Raw genomic sequence first — 22,855 nt, forward strand, 5'->3', positions numbered from 1 at the left:
ACCCAAATCGGAGAAGTGTGTATTCATAGAATACCCAAAGGAAACTCTTTGGTAGACCTTCTATCACAGATCCGAAAGCAAGATATTCATTGCTTAGATGGATCCTTTCTAGAGAAGGAGTTTCTGTCAGGACCCCGACTCGATGTCACATCGATCTAGCTTGTAACACCTCATATCACTTTGCGGCCTCACGCACGGTATCCCCACGGGTGTCGCCTTACCTTTGCCCGGGACCGTTTGTGCCTTTTGGCTCACGTATATGATAGTGTCGCTAGCATCCATATGATAAAGAGCCCGGGCTGACATGACTAGTCGTAAACCCAAAGTGGCACAGGCTTACAGGGACAGGCATCCATGACCCAGCAACGAACGTGTCGGTCATCAGCAAGTGGGTCCGGGCTGTAGCACTGGGCTAGCAGGACTCCGGTAAACCGGGCTGTAGCGGGCTAACAGGACTCCGGTACTCAATGCGTGACATTTCCCCGAAGGGACAGACACAGGAACGAAGAAGGACACATGCCGGCCAGCCTAAGTGTTCCAGAGCAGTAGCAAGCTACCATGGCTCAGTGGTAACACTAGGAGACATTTCCCGGTAAGAGAGGCTACTAAGGATAAACAACTAGATAGTCAGATCCCACACATACCAAGCATTTCAATCATACACACAATATGCTCGATATGTGCAAATACAACAAGGCATCACAACATGACTCTATGACACAAGTACTTTATTTAAGGCTCAGAGAGCCATACATAACATACACAAAGGTACGGGTCACACGACCCAGCATTCAAGTCATACAGTCATACAAACCAGCAGCGGAAGTAACTTGTCTGAGTACAGACAACTAGTAAAATAAAAGAGGCTTGGAAAGCCTAGCTATACTACGTGGTCCTTCACAAGCTCAGGATCACCACCTGGGCCTTAGCCTACTCATTGATGTCAACGTCTACGTAGAACCCATCAGAAGGGGTTGCAGCGTCTTCTGTAAAAATGTAAATTATAGCAACATGAGTACAAAGGTACTCAGCAAGACTTACATCAGATCCTACATACATGCATATTATCAAGAAGGGTTGGTGGAGTTATTGCAGCAAGCCAGCTTTGACTCTTGGCTAGGCTAACCTACGAGACTCCAACTTGAAATGGTTTTGCGCACACGAGTCCACTACTCACCACTTCAATACACTACCGAGGATCCACCTCCGTCTTCCTACGGAAGAGCCATCCTCGGCACTCACACTTATCTTGAGGCTTTTAGTAGTTTCCATTTACTTGTCTATGAACTGTATAGGCAACCAAGTAGTCCTTTACCGCGGACGCGGCTATTCGAATAGATCATGATAACCCTGCAGGGGTGTACTTCTTCATACATGTTTCCACCACTTAGCGTCTGCACACGACATGTGCTCGGCAGACTTCAAGCGAAAGCCGACGTGGGTGTAGACCACGACCTACCTAAACACTTAAGCCTCTAGTCCAGGTTTATCGCCTATCCAGGTTCCATCCGCAGGGAGTCCGGCCGAGGTTTCCCATACGGCCCCGAACGATGTGAACAGGGTTCCCGAGATACCTAACGGGTATTCGGTACACCCGGCCACGTACCTACCGCATCACAGCCCACCCCTACGGTCAGCGCTGTCCACGGCCTCCAGTAGGCTACAAACACCAGAAACTACTTGCAACTCCTGGACAGAGAGCTAGGGTGAATAAGAAGTCGAGCGGGGTCATATTTCAGGGCCCAATGCATGGTAGTAGCTGTATCTTAAATCACACATACAGATCTCAGTGCTTAAGGTCGGCTTCAATGAAACAACCCACCATGTACTCCTACATGGCCTCTCATCGATACCTTTACCAAATCGTGTTCACCACACCACTCTCATTACCGACATAATCATTTCACTCTAGCCATCACCCAGATGAACCAGACCTGACACGACTCTAAGCATAGCAGGCATAGCAAGGTAGGAACAACACATACATATGGCTCAATCAACTCCTACACATGCTAGTGGGTTTCATCTAGTTACTGTGGCAATGACAGGTCATGCAGAGGAAATGGGTTCAACTACCGTAGCACACAGCAGTTTGAAACGCGTTGTCTTAATGCAGTAAAAGAGAGCAGGAGCGAGAACATGGGATTGTATCGATATGATCAAATGGTTGGTTGCTTGCCTGATGGTTCGATGCACTGATACGGTTCTTCGTTAGGGTAATCACGGTACTCCTCGGGGGCAGAACCTGCCGCAAAGAACACCGATACACAACCATCACCAAACAATGTGCAACAATATGATGCATGCATGAAACATAGCAATATGAGTGTGTTGGGCTAATGCAACTAAGACCAGAAGGGTTTGAACCAATTTGAATCAAAGATTCAAATTTCAAACTCAAACATGGCCTTTTAAAGTGCTTTTCCTTGTTCTGCATTAAACATCAGGTTAACTTGTTTAATCATGCATGAAAATAGTACAGATGGATAGATTGGATTTTTCTGATCATTTTTCATATATAATTTGTCTGATTTGGAGTTACAGAATAAAAGTTATGAATTTTTGAAGTTTAAACTATATTCTGGAATTTCCTATATTAGATTAATTCCAGAAAATCAATTATTGCGTCAGCCTGACGTCAGTGTGACGTCAGCAGGTCAACGGAACACGTCCGGGTCAAACCTGACAGTGGGTCCCGCGTGTCAGTGTGATTAGATTAATTAAAGTTTAATTAAAACTAAACCTGTTTAATTAACAGGGCTGGGCCCCACCTGTCATTGACTCAGGGGAGTCAACCAGGGCCCACCCGTGGTCAAACCCGGGTCGGCTGCACCGGCGTTTAGCCGCCGGCGAGCCCGACGCGGCGGCGGAAGTGGTTTTGGCCGTTTCGGCCACCAAATGGGTCGCGGAGACCACCGGAGTGGAGCTGAGGACGAGCCGCAGCTCTTGGTGGAGTCCGTTGGGGTCGGGGTGGCCGGAGTTGGCGCCGGCGACGACTTTGGCGGCCACCGGGGTTCGGCCGAAGACGAACTTGACGCTAGAGGGGTCGGTGAGGCTCGGGGAGTGGCTAGCTAGGTGCTAAGTGACACGGTGAGCATGATGGACACCGTGGAGTGGTCGGAGGGTGACCGGGAGCACGTCGGCGACGAGCTCCACGGCGGTGGGTGCGGTTGAGCTCCGGGAGGTCGCTACACAGCTCGGGAGCAAGAAAAGGAGGGGGGGAAGATGGCTAAGCTCACAGTGAGTGCGACGAAGCCCTTGGTGTGGCCGGAGATGGACCGGAGCGACGACGGCGTTGAAGGGGATCTCCGGCGACGGCGGTTCGGGCGAGGTCGTTGCGGTGGACTCGGGCGTTGCGAGCGCTCGGGGCTCGGCTTGCTCGATGGAGTGGACAGCGGCGGAGCTCCTGGACACGATGAGAGGACGCACGGGCGGCGGGGAGCACGGCTACGACGAAGGCACGGCGATGGTGGCGTCGGCCATGGCGGGGGAGCGCGAGGGGGAGGAGCTGGAGAGGAGAGGGGGTGTCTGGGGGGTTCGGGGGAGCGAGAGAGGCTGATCCACGACGTCACCGGGCGAGGGGAGCGGCGAGGCGGCGAGCAGGTGCGTGGCGCGCGCTGCGGTCGCCGTCGGGCACCTGCCTGCCTGCCTGGCCGGCAAGCAGCTCGCTGGAGCGGCGCTGGGCTGGGCCGGCAGGTGGGCCGGGTGCTGGCGCCAGGTAAGTTTTTTCCATTTCTTTCTGTTTTCTGTTTTTTAATACTTCTGCAACTTTGTTGAATTAAATAAAATACTTAGGCAACTCCTAAAATCACCAAACTACTCCTGGTCCATAGTTGGATTATTTCCAACATGAAACATTTTAGTTTGGAGATATTTGAGCATTTAAATATTTTATATAATTTTAAATGCCCAAATTCAAATATTTATGATTTAATTCAAAAACCCTAAGATGGCCTAGGAAAATGTGCATCACTTTTGGCAGAGGTTCTGAACCAAGACAAAAATGATGGGCATTTTAGAAGGGCATTTCAGGTTCATTGAAAAAGTTTTTAGTAAACCCTAGTTGGTTTCAGAGGGGACTGGGGGTTCTGTCATCCCCATTTCAGGTTTCTGGTGAAAGAATAAACATGATGCAACACTCTAATGCATGACTAGCTAGGGTGTGACAACTCACCCCCACTCAAAAGAATCTCGTCCCGAGATTTGGGTTCCTCCGGGAAGAAGGCGGGATACTCAAGTCGAAGACGATCCTCCCTTTCCCAAGTTGCTTCATCCTCAGAATGGTGCGACCATTGAACTTTGAGAAACTTGATATTATGACGTCGAGTGGTACGCTCGGCCTGATCGAGGATACGAATGGGGTACTCTCGATATGTAAGATTATCTTGGAGATCAAGCGTTTCGTAGTCCACTCCACGGATAGGATCCGAGAAGCAACGCCTGAGTTGAGAAACGTGGAAGACATCGTGGACTCTGGAGAGGTGCGGAGGTAGTTCCAACTGGTAGGCAACTTCTCCTCGTTTAGCGAGAATGCGAAAAGGTCCAATGTAACGAGGAGCCAATTTGCCTTTGATACCGAAACGATGGGTTCCCTTCAGAGGGGTAACCCGAAGGTAAGCCTTCTCGTCAACCTCGAAAGTCATAGCCTTATGTTTTCGGTCATATTGACTCTTTTGACGAGATTGGGCTGTTTTCAACTTTTCACGAACGATGCGAACTTGCTCTTCTGCTTCCTGAATCATATCCGGGCCAAAGAATTGTCTTTCCCCGGTCTCTGACCAGTTAAGGGGTGTTCGACACCGTCGTCCATAGAGAACTTCAAAAGGGGCTTTACCCAAGCTAGATTGATAGCTGTTGTTGTAAGCGAATTCGGCAAATGGAAGGCACTTCTCCCAATCCATTCCGAATGAGATAACAGAGGCTCGAAGCATGTCTTCTAGGATCTGGTTGACGCGTTCCACTTGACCACTCGATTGAGGGTGAAAAGCGGTGCTAAAGGAAAGGCGGGTTCCCATAGCATTTTGGAAACTTTCCCAAAATCGAGAGGTGAAAAGACTTCCTCGATCCGAGTTAATTTCCAAAGGAACACCATGGAGAGACACTATCCGGGAGATGTATAAGTCTGCCAGCTGACTAGCGGTTATACTCTCACGAACAGGTAAGAAATGGGCCACTTTGGAAAGACGATCGACAACGACGAAGATAGCATTATTCCCTCTCTTGGTCCTGGGAAAACCGGTAATGAAATCCATACCAATTTTATCCCATTTCCATTCAGGAATAGCTAAGGGTTGAAGGGTGCCAGCAGGCCGTTGATGCTCTGCTTTTACACGACGACAGACGTCGCAATTAGCAATATACTGAGCAATTTCTCTCTTCATCCTAGTCCACCAGAACCTCTGGCGTAGGTCCTGATACATCTTGGTACTACCGGGATGAATGGTGAGAGGAGATTCATGAGCCTCCTTAAGGATCAACTGCCGTAGATGCTGGTTCTTGGGAACCACTAAACGGTTCTCAAAGTACACAACACCATGATCATTTGTGGAGAAACAACTAGCACCTCCGCTAGCAATGTTCTCCTTGATTTTAGATATTCCCTTATCTCGCTTTTGGGCAGCGATGATTTGATCCGTAAGAGTAGGTTTCGCTACCAAGGTGGAAAGAAATCCTTGAGGAACAATGTGAAGGTTAAGCTTCCGAAATTCCTCATGGAGAAGCGGTTGACTTTGTTGTAACATCAGGTTGTTACAATAAGATTTACGACTTAGCGCATCAGCCATGACGTTGGCTTTCCCTGGGGTGTAAGTTATTCCTAAGTCGAAATCTGTGATCAACTCGACCCAACGTCTTTGCCTGAGATTCAAATCCGGTTGGGTGAAGATGTACTTCAGACTTTGGTGATCAGTGAATATTTCGCAACGATTACCGAGGAGGTAATGTCGCCAGGTTTTAAGTGCATAGACTACGGCTGCAAGCTCTAGATCATGAGTAGGATAATTCTCCTCATGTGGGTGCAATTGCCGTGAAGCGTAAGCAATTACGTGTCGATCTTGCATGAGAATGCAACCTAGTCCTTGTCGCGAGGCGTCGCAGTAGATAACAAAGTCCTTAGAGAAGTCTGGCGGTACCAGTACGGGAGCAGAAGTCAGGCGTCTTTTCAGTTCCTGAAAGCTGTGCTCACATTGTGGAGTCCATTCGAACTTTTTATCTTTCTTGAGGAGTTCGGTTAGAGGTTTAGCAACTTTGGAGAAGTTTTCGACAAAGCGACGGCAATAGCTCGCTAAGCCAGAAAACTCCGAACTTGCTTGACCGATTCAGGTGGAGTCCAATTAAGGACGGCTTGAACTCGCTCAGGGTTAACAGCAATACCTTTACCAGATATTACATGACCCAGATAGGTCACTTCTGACAACCAAAATTCACATTTAGAAAACTTGGCATAAAGGCGATGCTCTCGAAGTTTCTTCAACACTAGCCTTAGATGTTCGGCATGTTCTTCCTCGTTCTTGGAGTAGATGAGTATATCATCGAGGTAAACCACGACGAATTTATCCAAATACTCCATGAAGATTGAGTTCATTAACCGAGAAAAGGTGGCTGGAGCGTTGGTTAAACCGAAGGACATGACGGTGTACTCGTATTGGCCATAACGAGTAACAAAGGCCGTTTTAGGAATGTCCCCGTTTCTGATTTTGATTTGATGGTAGCCCAACCTCAAATCCATCTTGGAGAAGACTGAGGATCCAGCGAGCTGATCATACAGGTCGTTGATCCTGGGAGCGGATATTTGTTCTTGATTGTGACCAAATTGACAGGTCGATAATCTACAACCATCCGGTCCGTACCATCCTTCTTCTTGACGAAGAGGACGGGGCAAGCCCACGGAGATGAACTAGGTCGGATGAAACCCTTTTTCAAGGACTCATCGAGTTGTTTCTTAAGCTCGGCTAGTTCTAGTGGTGCCATCTTATAGGGTCTTCTAGCAATCGGAACGGTTCCTGGAATGAGGTCTATTACGAACTCAACATCCCTGTCAGGTGGAACACCTGGCAATTCCTCTGGGAAGACATCCGGGAAGTCACGGACTACCGGAACGTCCTCAAGGTCTGGCAAAGGGCTGGCGTTAAGAGAATATAATTGTCGCTCGGCTAATCGGGTCAAGACATTGACTATCTTCCCCGAAGGATGAGTGAGTTGAACAGTCCTAGAGAAGCAATCAATTTTGGCATGATGAGCTGACATCCAGTCCATACCCAAAATGATATTAATATCTGAAAATTTGAGAGCTATCAAAGATGCAAGGAAAACAAGTCTGTCGACTTGGATTTCATTTCCATAACTTACCCTGGAGGTCTGCCATCTAGAACCGGGAGTAGAAATTTCCATAGTGGATGGCATGTTACAGAATGCGGTGTTATGCAAACGAGCATAGTTCTCGGATATAAATGAATGAGAGGCTCCTGTATCGAAAAGAACAGATGCCGGGTGGCAATTAACAAGGAGCGTACCGAGAACGACGTTGGGATCCTCTTGAGCTTCTTCGGCAGAGATACAGTTGACATGGCCACGTGTAGCGGTGGCCGGCTTGGCGTGGAACACTTTCCCTGTCGGCTTGCCACGGCCAACAGCTTTAGCAGATTGGTTGGGGTTGGTCTGGGGACACTCACGCATATAGTGGCCAGATTCCCCACACTTGAAACAAGTCACGGAACTGGTACGTGGAGGAGCATTGTTGGTTGGACCCCCATAGGGCTTGGCTGGTGCAGACTGTTGAACAGGGCGAGGCGCCTGGAAGGATGGCCTCGGTGTGAACCTGGGTGGCAGGGCGGTGTTGGGCACCCACACGCGGCGCTTCTGAGGACCAGCACCGGATGAGGAACCCATGTCACGGCCATGCTTGCGTGTTGCGTCATAATCAGTCTGACCAGTTTCAGCACTGATGGCCTTGTTAACAAGTTTCTGAAAAGATGTGCACTCATGCAGACGGAGGTCGCGGCGAAGCTCAGGACTAAGTCCCTTACGGAACCTTGCTTGCTTCTTGGCATCAGTAGAAACTTCCTCAGTTGCATATCGTGCGAGGTTACCGAACTCCCTGCTGTAAGCATCCACAGAGAGTCGGCCCTGAGTGAAACTGCAAAATTCCTCACGTTTACGGTCCATGAGACCCTCCGGAATGTGATGTTCACGGAAAGCCTCGCTGAATTCAGCCCAAGTAGTGACATGGCCCGCTGGGCGCATAGCTCCATAATTCTCCCACCATAGACTGGCGGGGCCTTCAAGATGATATGCAGCAAAGGTGACCTTGTCAGCCTCAGCTACTAGCGCGGAACGCAGTTTGTGAGAGATACTGCGAAGCCAGTCATCAGCGTCGAGAGGCTCGACGGAGTGGTGGAACGTGGGTGGATGTAACTTGATGAAATCACTGAGTGACACCACGTTAGTCCTCTGATGGTGTGCTGTGTTCTGTTCAATACGCTCCAACAAACGGTTGGTCTCCCGCTTGTTTCTTTCGGCTTCCATCATAACCTCGGCTAGGGAAGGAGGATGAGGCAGATTTGCATTCCTGACTTCACTGCCTTCGGCCTGCTCTTGAGGAGCAGGGTTAGTGCGCGTGTTGACCATCCTAGGTAAACAAGACAATGATTTAGTCAGAATGATAAAATTCCGACATAGGATACAGAATGTAAGGAATAACTCGGAATGCAAGATGATCATCCGTATGACATGGTAGATACAGAAACTGCTTCTTTATTCCATCGTCATACACACCATACAGGGTTTAGTACAAGACCAAACAAGGTACTATTACGGTGAAAAGAGGATTACATCTCATCGGAGGCATTCCAAGCTCCTATACATTATTTTTCTACACCTCCGGAAGGCGATACAAACTAGGTCATATCCCACGAGTCACGCAGGACGATAGACGACACAGCTAACACGAACTAGTGATACTACCACTAACTCAGACCGATCCGTAGTAGTCCTCGTAGAAGTCACCTCCATAGCCTGGAAGCTCAACATGATCATCCGGAAACAGACGATCTCGCGGAGCTTGTGGACCATAGGGGCTAGGATGAGGTCTTGGACCAACAGACGGTGGCCTGCGGGGACCGCGAGGTGGGGTGATGCCTCCTACATCACGCCAACCCATCACGTCTGGCAGAGCAGATCTCACAGGATAGAGATCGCGCATATCCGAATATCCAGCTTGCACCGCCGGTGCAAACCGAGTCAATGTGGCCCAATGGTCAGCACGGGTATTGAAGAGCTCTAACCTCAAGGCCCGATTTTCACGGTCCTTATCCTCGAGCATCTCAGCAGTAGTGCGAGTCCGTGAATCCTCCTGAGTGGGGTCAGCATAGATAGCCTGGAGATACCCTTGTGCTCCCGGAAGTGATCCTGGCATATACCGGAAATCAGAGTCCCGAAATAGGCCAGACCTGACTCGCATGATGGTCATCATAGAGTAGGCGGCGTCCTGCACAGCCATCTCAATAGTAACCCCGAGTCCATAGGAGCAGTGAAGGGGCTCGGTGGACCCAGGATAAGATGGAAATATCCTGACAGTGCAGAGATACTGGCTTTGATTAAAGTCTCGGAATTGCTCTTCGACCGTGTACTCAGGATACCAACGGTATCCAGCCTCAGTCATTACCCTGACCAACATGGCGGTATGGCCGGGTACATCTAGGCATCGAGTCAGGCGAACCACTTGATTGAGGTCGCGAGTGGCCATCTGAAAACACAATCATAATGCAAAGGCATTAGAATTTCTAGCAAAATTTCGGCAGCATAACAGCTGTAAATGCTCAAGAAGGATTTTGAGACATTTGACAAAGGATTTCATACACACTCAACATCATCATATCAAAGTTCTGAGTCCATCCTAGCAACATAATGTGGTAGTAGAACTGAACTAGGCTTGTATCCATCAAACCTATAAGGTACTACTGATTAGTAACACGTGATCCTGATAGAGAGAATAGATCCTAATTCCTTAACCCCCGGTGGAAGAATAGACTGACTCAGATCAGAATGTCATAAGATAAAGGAGTAAAAAGAGCCTTACGTTCCAACCCACAAACAATTCCCCTACATATAACTAAAGAATTTCTAGACTCAACATCGACCAGTTTGGCTTGGAGAACCTACAGGCAGTCCGGCTCTGATGCCAACGCTGTCAGGACCCCGACTCGATGTCACATCGATCTAGCTTGTAACACCTCATATCACTTTGCGGCCTCACGCACGGTATCCCCACGGGTGTCGCCTTACCTTTGCCCGGGACCGTTTGCGCCTTTTGGCTCACGTATATGATAGTGTCGCTAGCATCCATATGATAAAGAGCCCGGGCTGACATGACTAGTCGTAAACCCAAAGTGGCACAGGCTTACAGGGACAGGCATCCATGACCCAGCAACGAACGTGTCGGTCATCAGCAAGTGGGTCCGGGCTGTAGCACTGGGCTAGCAGGACTCCGGTAAACCGGGCTGTAGCGGGCTAACAGGACTCCGGTACTCAATGCGTGACATTTCCCCGAAGGGACAGACACAGGAACGAAGAAGGACACATGCCGGCCAGCCTAAGTGTTCCAGAGCAGTAGCAAGCTACCATGGCTCAGTGGTAACACTAGGAGACATTTCCCGGTAAGAGAGGCTACTAAGGATAAACAACTAGATAGTCAGATCCCACACATACCAAGCATTTCAATCATACACACAATATGCTCGATATGTGCAAACACAACAAGGCATCACAACATGACTCTATGACACAAGTACTTTATTTAAGGCTCAGAGAGCCATACATAACATACACAAAGGTACGGGTCACACGACCCAGCATTCAAGTCATACAGTCATACAAACCAGCAGCGGAAGTAACTTGTCTGAGTACAGACAACTAGTAAAATAAAAGAGGCTTGGAAAGCCTAGCTATACTACGTGGTCCTTCACAAGCTCAGGATCACCACCTGGGCCTTAGCCTACTCATTGATGTCAACGTCTACGTAGAACCCATCAGAAGGGGTTGCAGCGTCTTCTGTAAAAATGTAAATTATAGCAACATGAGTACAAAGGTACTCAGCAAGACTTACATCAGATCCTACATACATGCATATTATCAAGAAGGGTTGGTGGAGTTATTGCAGCAAGCCAGCTTTGACTCTTGGCTAGGCTAACCTACGAGACTCCAACTTGAAATGGTTTTGCGCACACGAGTCCACTACTCACCACTTCAATACACTACCGAGGATCCACCTCCGTCTTCCTACGGAAGAGCCATCCTCGGCACTCACACTTATCTTGAGGCTTTTAGTAGTTTCCATTTACTTGTCTATGAACTGTATAGGCAACCAAGTAGTCCTTTACCGCGGACGCGGCTATTCGAATAGATCATGATAACCCTGCAGGGGTGTACTTCTTCATACATGTTTCCACCACTTAGCGTCTGCACACGACATGTGCTCGGCAGACTTCAAGCGAAAGCCGACGTGGGTGTAGACCACGACCTACCTAAACACTTAAGCCTCTAGTCCAGGTTTATCGCCTATCCAGGTTCCATCCGCAGGGAGTCCGGCCGAGGTTTCCCATACGGCCCCGAACGATGTGAACAGGGTTCCCGAGATACCTAACGGGTATTCGGTACACCCGGCCACGTACCTACCGCATCACAGCCCACCCCTACGGTCAGCGCTGTCCACGGCCTCCAGTAGGCTACAAACACCAGAAACTACTTGCAACTCCTGGACAGAGAGCTAGGGTGAATAAGAAGTCGAGCGGGGTCATATTTCAGGGCCCAATGCATGGTAGTAGCTGTATCTTAAATCACACATACAGATCTCAGTGCTTAAGGTCGGCTTCAATGAAACAACCCACCATGTACTCCTACATGGCCTCTCATCGATACCTTTACCAAATCGTGTTCACCACACCACTCTCATTACCGACATAATCATTTCACTCTAGCCCATCACCCAGATGAACCAGACCTGACACGACTCTAAGCATAGCAGGCATAGCAAGGTAGGAACAACACATACATATGGCTCAATCAACTCCTACACATGCTAGTGGGTTTCATCTAGTTACTGTGGCAATGACAGGTCATGCAGAGGAAATGGGTTCAACTACCGTAGCACACAGCAGTTTGAAACGCGTTGTCTTAATGCAGTAAAAGAGAGCAGGAGCGAGAACATGGGATTGTATCGATATGATCAAATGGTTGGTTGCTTGCCTGATGGTTCGATGCACTGATACGGTTCTTCGTTAGGGTAATCACGGTACTCCTCGGGGGCAGAACCTGCCGCAAAGAACACCGATACACAACCATCACCAAACAATGTGCAACAATATGATGCATGCATGAAACATAGCAATATGAGTGTGTTGGGCTAATGCAACTAAGACCAGAAGGGTTTGAACCAATTTGAATCAAAGATTCAAATTTCAAACTCAAACATGGCCTTTAAAGTGTTTTTCCTTGTTCTGCATTAAACATCAGGTTAACTTGTTTAATCATGCATGAAAATAGTACAGATGGATAGATTGGATTTTTCTGATCATTTTTCATATATAATTTGTCTGATTTGGAGTTACAGAATAAAAGTTATGAATTTTTGAAGTTTAAACTATATTCTGGAATTTCCTATATTAGATTAATTCCAGAAAATCAATTATTGCGTCAGCCTGACGTCAGTGTGACGTCAGCAGGTCAACGGAACACGTCCGGGTCAAACCTGACAGTGGGTCCCGCGTGTCAGTGTGATTAGATTAATTAAAGTTTAATTAAAACTAAACCTGTTTAATTAACAGGGCTGGGCCCCACCTGTCATTGACTCAGGGGAGTCAACCAGGGCCCACCCGTGGTCAAACCCGGGTCGGCTGCACCGGCGTTTAGCCGCCGGCGAGCCCGACGCGGCGGCGGAAGTGGTTTTGGCCGTTTCGGCCACCAAATGGGTCGCGGAGACCACCGGAGTGGAGCTGAGGACGAGCCGCAGCTCTTGGTGGAGTCCGTTGGGGTCGGGGTGGCCGGAGTTGGCGCCGGCGACGACTTTGGCGGCCACCGGGGTTCGGCCGAAGACGAACTTGACGCTAGAGGGGTCGGTGAGGCTCGGGGAGTGGCTAGCTAGGTGCTAAGTGACACGGTGAGCATGATGGACACCGTGGAGTGGTCGGAGGGTGACCGGGAGCACGTCGGCGACGAGCTCCACGGCGGTGGGTGCGGTTGAGCTCCGGGAGGTCGCTACACAGCTCGGGAGCAAGAAAAGGAGGGGGGGAAGATGGCTAAGCTCACAGTGAGTGCGACGAAGCCCTTGGTGTGGCCGGAGATGGACCGGAGCGACGACGGCGTTGAAGGGGATCTCCGGCGACGGCGGTTCGGGCGAGGTCGTTGCGGTGGACTCGGGCGTTGCGAGCGCTCGGGGCTCGGCTTGCTCGATGGAGTGGACAGCGGCGGAGCTCCTGGACACGATGAGAGGACGCACGGGTGGCGGGGAGCACGGCTACGACGAAGGCACGGCGATGGTGGCGTCGGCCATGGCGGGGGAGCGCGAGGGGGAGGAGCTGGAGAGGAGAGGGGGTGTCTGGGGGGTTCGGGGGAGCGAGAGAGGCTGATCCACGACGTCACCGGGCGAGGGGAGCGGCGAGGCGGCGAGCAGGTGCGTGGCGCGCGCTGCGGTCGCCGTCGGGCACCTGCCTGCCTGCCTGGCCGGCAAGCAGCTCGCTGGAGCGGCGCTGGGCTGGGCCGGCAGGTGGGCCGGGTGCTGGGCGCCAGGTAAGTTTTTCCATTTCTTTCTGTTTTCTGTTTTTTTAATACTTCTGCAACTTTGTTGAATTAAATAAAATACTTAGGCTACTCCTAAAATCACCAAACTACTCCTGGTCCATAGTTGGATTATTTCCAACATGAAACATTTTAGTTTGGAGATATTTGAGCATTTAAATATTTTATATAATTTTAAATGCCCAAATTCAAATATTTATGATTTAATTCAAAAACCCTAAGATGGCCTAGGAAAATGTGCACCACTTTTGGCAGAGGTTCTGAACCAAGACAAAAATGATGGGCATTTTAGAAGGGCATTTCAGGTTCATTGAAAAAGTTTTTAATAAACCCTAGTTGGTTTCAGAGGGGACTGGGGGTTCTGTCATCCCCATTTCAGGTTTCTGGTGAAAGAATAAACATGATGCAACACTCTAATGCATGACTAGCTAGGGTGTGACAGTTTCTCTCGAAAGAAGTGAGTGGGAGGAAAGTAGAACTTGATGAGGTAATTGTACCTTCTCCCTTATTGGAAAGTAGTTCATCACAGAAATCAGTTCCAGTGATTCCTATACCTATTAGTGAGGAAGTTAATGATGATGATCATGAAACTTCAGATCAAGTTGCTACCAAACCTCGTAGGTCTTCCAGAGTAAGATCCGCACCAGAGTGGTACGGTAATCGTGTTCTGGAAGTCATGTTACTAGACCATGATGAACCTACGAACTATGAGGAAGCGATGATGAGCCCAGATTCCGCGAAATGGCTTAAGGCCATGAAATCTGAGATGGGATCCATGTATGAGAACAAAGTGTGGACTTTGGTTGTCTTGGCCGATGATCGGCAAGCCATAGAAAATAAATGTATCTTCAAGAGGAAGACGGACACTGATAGTATTGTTACTATCTACAAAGCTCGACTTGTTGCAAAAGGTTTTCGACAAGTTCAAAGTGTTGGTTATGATGAGATTTTCTCACTCATAATGATGCTTAAGTCTGTCCGAATCATGTTACCAATTGCCACATTTTATGAAATCTGGCAAATGGATATCAAAACTGTGTTCCTGAATGGATTTCTGGAAGAAGAGTTGTATATGATGCAACCAGAAGGTTTTGTCGATCCGAAAGGTGCTAACAAAATGTGCAAGCTTCAGCGATCCATCAATGGATTGGTGCAAGCATCTCGGAGTTGGAATATACGCTTTGATGAGTTGATCAAAGCATATGGTTTTATACAGACTTTTGGAAAGGCCTGTATTTACAAGAAATTAAGTGGGAGCACTACAGCCTTTCTGATAAGTATATGTGAATGACATATTGTTGATCGGAAATGATGTAGAATTTTCTCGAAAGCATAAAGAAGTGTTTGAAAGGAGTTTTTCAAAGAAAGACCTCGGTGAAGCTGCTTACACATTGAGCATCAAGATCTATAGAGATAGATCAAGACGCTTGATAAGATTTTTCAATGAGTACATACCTTGACAAGATTTTGAAGTAGTTCAAAATGGAACAGTCAAAGAAAGAGTTCTTGCCTGTGATCCAAAGGTGTGATGTTGAGTAAGACTCAAAACCAGACCATGGCAGAAAATAGAAAGAGAATGAAAAGTCATTCCCTATGCCTCAGTCATAGGTTCTATAAAGTATGCTATGCTGTGTACCAGACCTATTGTATACCTTGCTCTGAGTTTGGCAAAGGAATACAATTTTGATCTAAGAGTAGATCACTGGACATCGGTCAAGAATATCTTTAGTGAGGACTAAGGAGATGTTTCTTGATTATGGAGGTGATAAAAGAGTTCGTCGTAAAGAGTTACATCGATACAAGCTTTTACACCGATCCAGATGACTCTAAGTCTCAATCTCGATACATATTGAAAGTGGGAGCAATTAGCTAGAGTGGCTCCGTGCAGAGCATTGTAGACATAGAATATTTTCAAAATACATACGGCTCTGAATGTGACAGACCCATTGACTAAACTTCTCTCATGAGCAAAACATGATCATACCTTAGTACTCTTTGGGTGTGAATCACATAGTGATGTGAACTAGATTATTGACTAACCCTTTGGGTGTTGGTCACATGACGATGTGAACTATGGGTGTTAATCACATACAGATGTGAAAATTGGTGTTGAATCACATGGTGATGTGAACTAGATTATTGACTCTAGTGCAAGTGGGATACTGAAGGAAATATGCCCTAGAGGCAATAATAAAGTTATTATTTATTTCCTTATATCATGATAAATGTTTATTATTCATGCTAGAATTGTATTAACCGGAAACATAATACATGTGTGAATACATAGACAAACATAGTGTGACTAGTATGCCTCTACTTGACTAGCTCATTTATCAAAGATGGTTATGTTTCCTAGCCATGGACAAAAGAGTTGTCATTTGATTAAGGGGATCACATCATTTGGAGAATGATGTGATTGACTTGACCCATTCCGTTAGCCTTAGCACTTGATTGTTTAGTAGGTTGCTACTGCTTTCTTCATGACTTATACATGTTCCTATGACTATGAGATTATGCAACTCCCGTTTACCGGAGGAACACATTGTGTGCTACCAAACGTCACAACGTAACTGGGTGATTATAAAGGAGCTCTACAGGTGTCCCCGAAGGTACATGTCGGGTTGGCGTATTTCGATATTAGGATTTGTCACTCCGATTGTCGGAGAGGTATCTCTGGGCCCACTCGGTAATGCACATCACTATAAGCCTTGCAAGCAATGTTGCTAATGAGTTAGTTACGGAATGATGCATTACGTAACGAGTAAAGAGACTTGCTGGTAACGAGATTGAACTAGGTATTGGATACCGACGATCGAATCTCGGGCAAGTAACATACCGATGACAAAGGGAACAACGTATGTTGTTATGCGGTCTGACCGATAAAGATCTTCGTAGAATATGTGGGAGCCAATATGAGCATCCAGGTTCCGCTATTGGTTATTGACCGGAGACATGTCTCGGTCATGTCTACATTGTTCTCGAACCCGTAGGGTCCGCACGCTTAATTTTTCGATGACAGTTATATTATGAGTTTATGAGTTTTGATGTACCGAAGGTGTTCGGAGTCCCGTATGAGATCGGGGATATGACGAGGAGTCTCAAAATTGTCGAGTTGTAAAGATCGATATATTGGACGACTATATTCGGAGTTCGGAAAGGTTCCGAGTGATTCGGGCATTTTTCGAAGTACCGGAGAGTTACGGGAATTCGCCGGGGAGAAGTATTGGGCCTTATTGGGCCATACGGGAAAGAGAGAGGGGCTGCCTAGGGCAGGCCGTGCGCCCCCCCCAAGGCCTAGTCCGAATTGGACTAGGGGGAAGGGTTGCGCCCCCTCCTTCCTTCCCTTCCCTCTCCCCCTTCCTTGACTCCTACTCCTACTACTTGGAAGGGGGGGAATCCTACTCCCGGTGGGAGTAGGACTCCTCCAGGGCGCGCCATAGGGGCCGGCCCTCTCCCCCTCCTCTCCTCCTTCATATACGGGGGCAGGGGGGCACCCCATAGACACACCAACAATTGATCCCTTGGATCTCTTAGCCGTGTGCGGAGCCCCCCTCCACCATAGTCCACCTCGATAATACTGTAGCGGTGCTTGGGCGAAGCCGTGTGACGGTGGAACATCAAGATCGTCATCACGCCGTCGTGCTGACGAAACTCTTCCCCTACACTTTGCTGGATCGGAGTCCGGGGATCGTCATCGAGCTGAACGTGTGCTAGAACTCGGAGGTGCCGTAGTTTCGGTGCTTGATCGGTCGGGCCGTGAAGACGTATGACTACATCAACCGCGTTGTTATAACGCTTCCGCTATCGGTCTACGAGGGTACGTGGACAACACTCTCCCCTCTCGTTGCTATGCATTACCATGATCTTCGTGTGCATAGGAATTTTTTTGAAATTACTGCGCTCCCCAATAGCAACTACACCTAATGGGCTATTTGATTTATCAGGTGCCACTACCTTTTCCAAATACTTTGCTTGTGTTCCTCCATGATCAGCAATGTCCCTCTTCCTTTTGAACGTCTGATACACAAGAACAACATTTGAATGGATAAATATGGTATGATGAATACTACGTCTTGAGCTTGCGTTGGTTTTCCTTGAAGAGGAAAGGGTGATGCAGCAATAGTAGCGTAAGTATTTACCTCAGTTTTTGAGAACAAAGGTATTAATCCAGTAGGAGGCTCCTCAAAAGTCCCACGCACCTACACAAACAAACAAAGAACTCGCAACCAACGCAATAAAGAGGTTGTCAATCCCTTCACGGCCACTTGCGAAAAGTGAGATCTAATAGAGATAGTATGATAAGATAAATATATTTTTGGTATTTTATAATATAGATTGGAAAAGTAAAGATGCAAATAAAAGTAGATTGAAAGCTTATATGATAAAAGATAGACCCTGGGGCCACAGGTTTCACTAGCGACTTCTCTCAAGATAGCATAAGTATTAAAGTGGGTGAACAAATTACTGTCGAGCAATTGATAGAAAAGAGAATAATTATGAGATTATCTAGGCATGATCATGTACATAGGCATCACGTCCGTGACAAGTAGACCGACTCCTGCCTGCATCTACTACTATTACTCCACACATCGACCGCTATCCAGCATGCATCTAGAGTATTAAGTTCATAAAGAACAGAGTAACACATTAAGAAAGATGACATGATGTAGAGGGATAAACTCATGCAATATGATATAAACCCCATCTTTTTATCCTCGATGGCAACAATACAATACGTGCCTTGCTGCCCTGCTGTCACTGGGAAAGGACACCGCAAGATTGAACCCAAAGCTAAGCACTTCTCCCATTGCAAGAAAGATCAATCTAGTAGGCCAAACCAAACTGATAATTCGAAGAGACTTGCAAAGATAATTCAAGCATACATAAAAAGAATTCAGAGGAGATTCAAATATTTCTCATAGATAAACTTGATCATAAACCCACAATTCGTCGGATCTCGACAAACACACCGTAAAAAGAGTTACATCTAATAGATCTCCAAGAAGATCAAGGAGAACATGGTATTGAGATCCAAAAAGAGAGAAGAAGCCATCTAGCTAACAACTATGGACCCGAAGGTCCATGGTAAACTAATCACAACTCATCATAGGGGCTATGGTGTTGATGTAGGAGCCCTCCGTGGTCAATTCCCCCTCCGACGAAGCGCCGGCAAAGGCTCCAAGATGGGATCTCACCGATACAGAAGGTTACGGCGGTGGAAATAGTTTTTCATGGCTTGTTCTAATGTTCTCGGGGTACGTGGGTATACATAGGAGGAAGAAGTAGGTCGGTTGCCGCCCGAGGGGCCCACGAGATAGGGGGTGCCCTGTAGGGGTGGCCGCGCTCTCCACCCTCGTGGCCGCCTCGGCTGCTTCTTGACTTGCACTCGAAGTCCTCTGGATCACATTCGTTCCAAAAATTACGCTCCCGAAGGTTTCATTCCGTTTGGACTCCGTTTGATATTCTTTTTCTTCGAAATACTGAAATAGGCAATAAAACAGTCATATGGGTTGGGCCTCCGGTTAGTAGGTTAGTCCCAAAAATGATATAAATGTGTAAAGTAAAGCCCATAAACATCCAAAACGGGTAATATAATAGCATGGAACAATCAAAAATTATAGATACGTTGGAGACGTATCAATGACAGATGGAATATGTACTGAAAAAGGATAGGCAGGGCGTATTCACATACACGATGTGTAAACTAAGCTAATGGCAGTTCAACAAAGTAGAAGCAATGCAAAGCATCAGTTGCAAGATATGTGCGACCAATGTAACCTTGGAAAGTTAGAGCAAGCACCTTGATGTGTGAATAAGATAGGGCATCTTCCTCTAACTCCTCCACTAGGGAGCTACATTGACTTAGGTCTCCCTCTAGCTCAGAATCACTGTTAGGATCATATTCTGAGCATGAATCTGTAGGTGGAGAGCGTTTGCATTGCATTGCATCCAGACTTGATTTCAGGCCCTTAATGCCAAGTTTGATAGCCATGGCATTGTTTTGCTTTATTCTTTTCATGCGCGCAAGCTCATAATCATTATGATGCTGTTCAGAATATGAGATTCATGAAAACATAAAAAGTAGTCAGCTTATCTATGGAATGCATTGCGGATTCAACTCGAAGAGTGTCTCCCTATAAACCCCTACATATGCAAAGTTCACCCCCAACTGTGCTGACCAGACCACACAGAGAAATACAAACCCCTTATGTCTCTATAACAGGCAGATACACATTTCAAAACTGAAGTAGGAACATTAGAATCATATGAAATTTGTATTTGAACAAATAAACTAAGGAATTATGAGTGGCATAATGTTTAGCTTCAAGGGTGGAGTGTTGGTAGTGCGACACAAACCAAGTAGGCAGATTGTATTCCATGTAAAAGATTGAAACCTATGTAAAAGCTGGAAATGACACTTCCTTTCTATACAATGCAGTGTTCGTCGCCCACACATGATGGAAGAGATCACATAGAGAAATACTATTCACACATGTCTACGGTTCCAGTATTTAGAAACAGGGTGGTCCACCCTAAAAGAATATTGACAACAAATATGACAAGGCAAGCATAGATGTAGTGAATCATTCATTTACTTGTGAGCTTACTAGGACAAGTATGCAGAATTGTAACTGCAGTAAGAGACCGTCCAAAATCTGAATGAAGAAGTTTGTCTAGAACTTATTGTTTGCAACTAATTGACGTGAATAATTGGATATTATATTGAATGAGTAAGAAAGACAAGTAAAATTGTCAACAAATCTGGCTTGCAGTAATAATCTGGGTCAATGTCACTACGACCAACAATCCAAAATGACTAGTGTCTGTTCTGAGGGTCAGAATTTTGAAAACCCTTTGAACTTTAGAGGTACTAAAGATTACCGAAATATATCTGAACCATTAAGTGTAGGTAGCACTGAGCACACAACAAGCCCTAATGACAGTCCTGCCTAATGAGTAATGAATCAATTAGAAAATGGGTGATGAGGAGTGGCTGCTGAGTGTTGAGGACGTATCTTAGGATAAATCGGGTTGGCTTGGTGGGTGTTGCACGCCTGAGCCCTGAACGGACTGGGAAGGTAGGCACGGCGGCGCGCCTGGACAGCGGTGATGCTATTGGGCGAGCGGCTCCTGACCTCCTGTTAGTCCGGCGTCTCCTCCTAGAGTCATGTTATCCGGGGACGGTAAGTCGCCGGTGAGGCAGGCGGCTGGGGGCGAGTAGAGATCGGAAGCGCGCAGCAAAACAGAGGGGAATCAGGGCCTGGGACGACCCAAAATCCCAGGGTGGGCCGGCCCACCGTGGGCACCCTGTAGAGATACACACCTGAGTGGTGAACATGCATTTTCGAAACTTATTTAGGAACATTTAGCTGACCAATTAAACGACTCTGTTTTAATAATATCAGATTCATATTTGAACAACTCAGCTTGTTTAGCTTGATGGGTGGAGCAGTGTTATTATGACACGAAGCACATATTCTGATCGTATAGTGATCATAAAAGGGGGAAACTCTAAGCATATTGTTTTAGCAAAAGAGGGTTTCCCCTCCGATTTCTATTAAAGAAACCACCACGGAACCAACATGATCGATTAAACCCTAAGCATGATCAATTAAACTGTATTTTGACTGTGCCATGGCAGATTTGAAGCTGCAAACCGGAGAAATGATATTTAGCATCCATTTTTTGCTTCGAAATAAGAACTAAATTCTAAGAGCTGAAAAGAAAGTAGAATAACCAAGTTAAGATCTATTTTTTGGTTGAGATCAAAAAGTTGAGGAGATATGAAGTACCACCTCTCTTGCGGCGCCGTGTAGGCATCAGGGGCGCGATGGTTGTCGGTGGCATTGAAGCAGATCTGCGATGGTAGACGGGTGCATCGGGGGATAGGTCCCATTGCGGTGGAAGAGAAGGTCGTGTGAGCGGCCCCGGCAAAGAGGATGGCGACGTCGATGAAGCGAGAGGAGGCGATGCAAGGCTATTGGTCCGTCGTCGTGTATGAGAAACGTCCATCTCTAGCAGTGGACGATGTGGTCTTGGTAGGCACTCCGACATGGTGGAGGACGGTGGCGATGGATGGGGTGGCGGACGGAGGCTGGTGTGGGGTTGGTGTTCTAGAGCGGACGGTGTATGAATGGGAAAATGGAGGGAGAGGTACGGGGAACCATGTTTTTGGGACGCGCCTGTCTGAAATATGGGAAAGTTATGAACTTAGCCCACGTTTAAAATATGGATGTCTCGTCGGTTGGGTATAGGACGGTAATCTCGCATCTCGCCAATATTTGCCCAGAGCGATTTCAGGCGAGGAGAGGGTGGTTGGCGCCCATGGTTGCCGCCCACGGTGTATGAACGGGGCTGACAGGTAGTGCGGTTGTGTCACGTCTAAGTGAAGTTACAAACCTGCCCCTATTGAAAATATTTGCCTACATCGATTTCGGCCGAGTCGAGTTTGTTTTGCCGCCCACCGTGTATGAATCGGGAATGGAGGGAGAAATCGAGGTCTTTCTGACGAGCTTGAATCAAATGTTTTTTGCCGCCCATGTTTGACGCCCATCGTGTCGGAATGGGCTCAGAGGAGGTCGTGTCACATCTAATTGAAGTTACTAACCTACCCCTATTTAGAGCAGTGGAAATCAGGCCGATGGATTGTCCGTGTAAAGGGTAGACAGTAATTTACATCTCCCAGACACTTGGCTTCGGGCAGCCGACGTGGGAGTGGACATTTTGCCGCTTCTTTCAAATTTTGGGACAATAAGCATCCACGTTTACCCTGGCAACTAAATTTGAATCCATTTTGTATTCCTATATGAATCTTTATAAATCATTCTATGTGTTTTTATATATCTTCAAAAGGACGACAAAGATGTATTCCAGTGTCATATATGAAGATGGTTTACAAATGCCGATACTCAAATTTAGAAGCTAGAATCTAGTTTAAGGTGAATTCGAATATTTGGAACACTTCATGTCCAACTCAAATCTCACACGCAGCATAATGTATACTCCCATTTAGATATGTACACAAGCGATGTATCAAGATTCAAATACCGAGTCAATCAACCAAGAA

The sequence above is a fragment of the Triticum aestivum genome, chromosome 4A (assembly GCF_018294505.1).
Source record: "Triticum aestivum cultivar Chinese Spring chromosome 4A, IWGSC CS RefSeq v2.1, whole genome shotgun sequence".
Taxonomy (NCBI): domain Eukaryota; kingdom Viridiplantae; phylum Streptophyta; class Magnoliopsida; order Poales; family Poaceae; genus Triticum; species Triticum aestivum.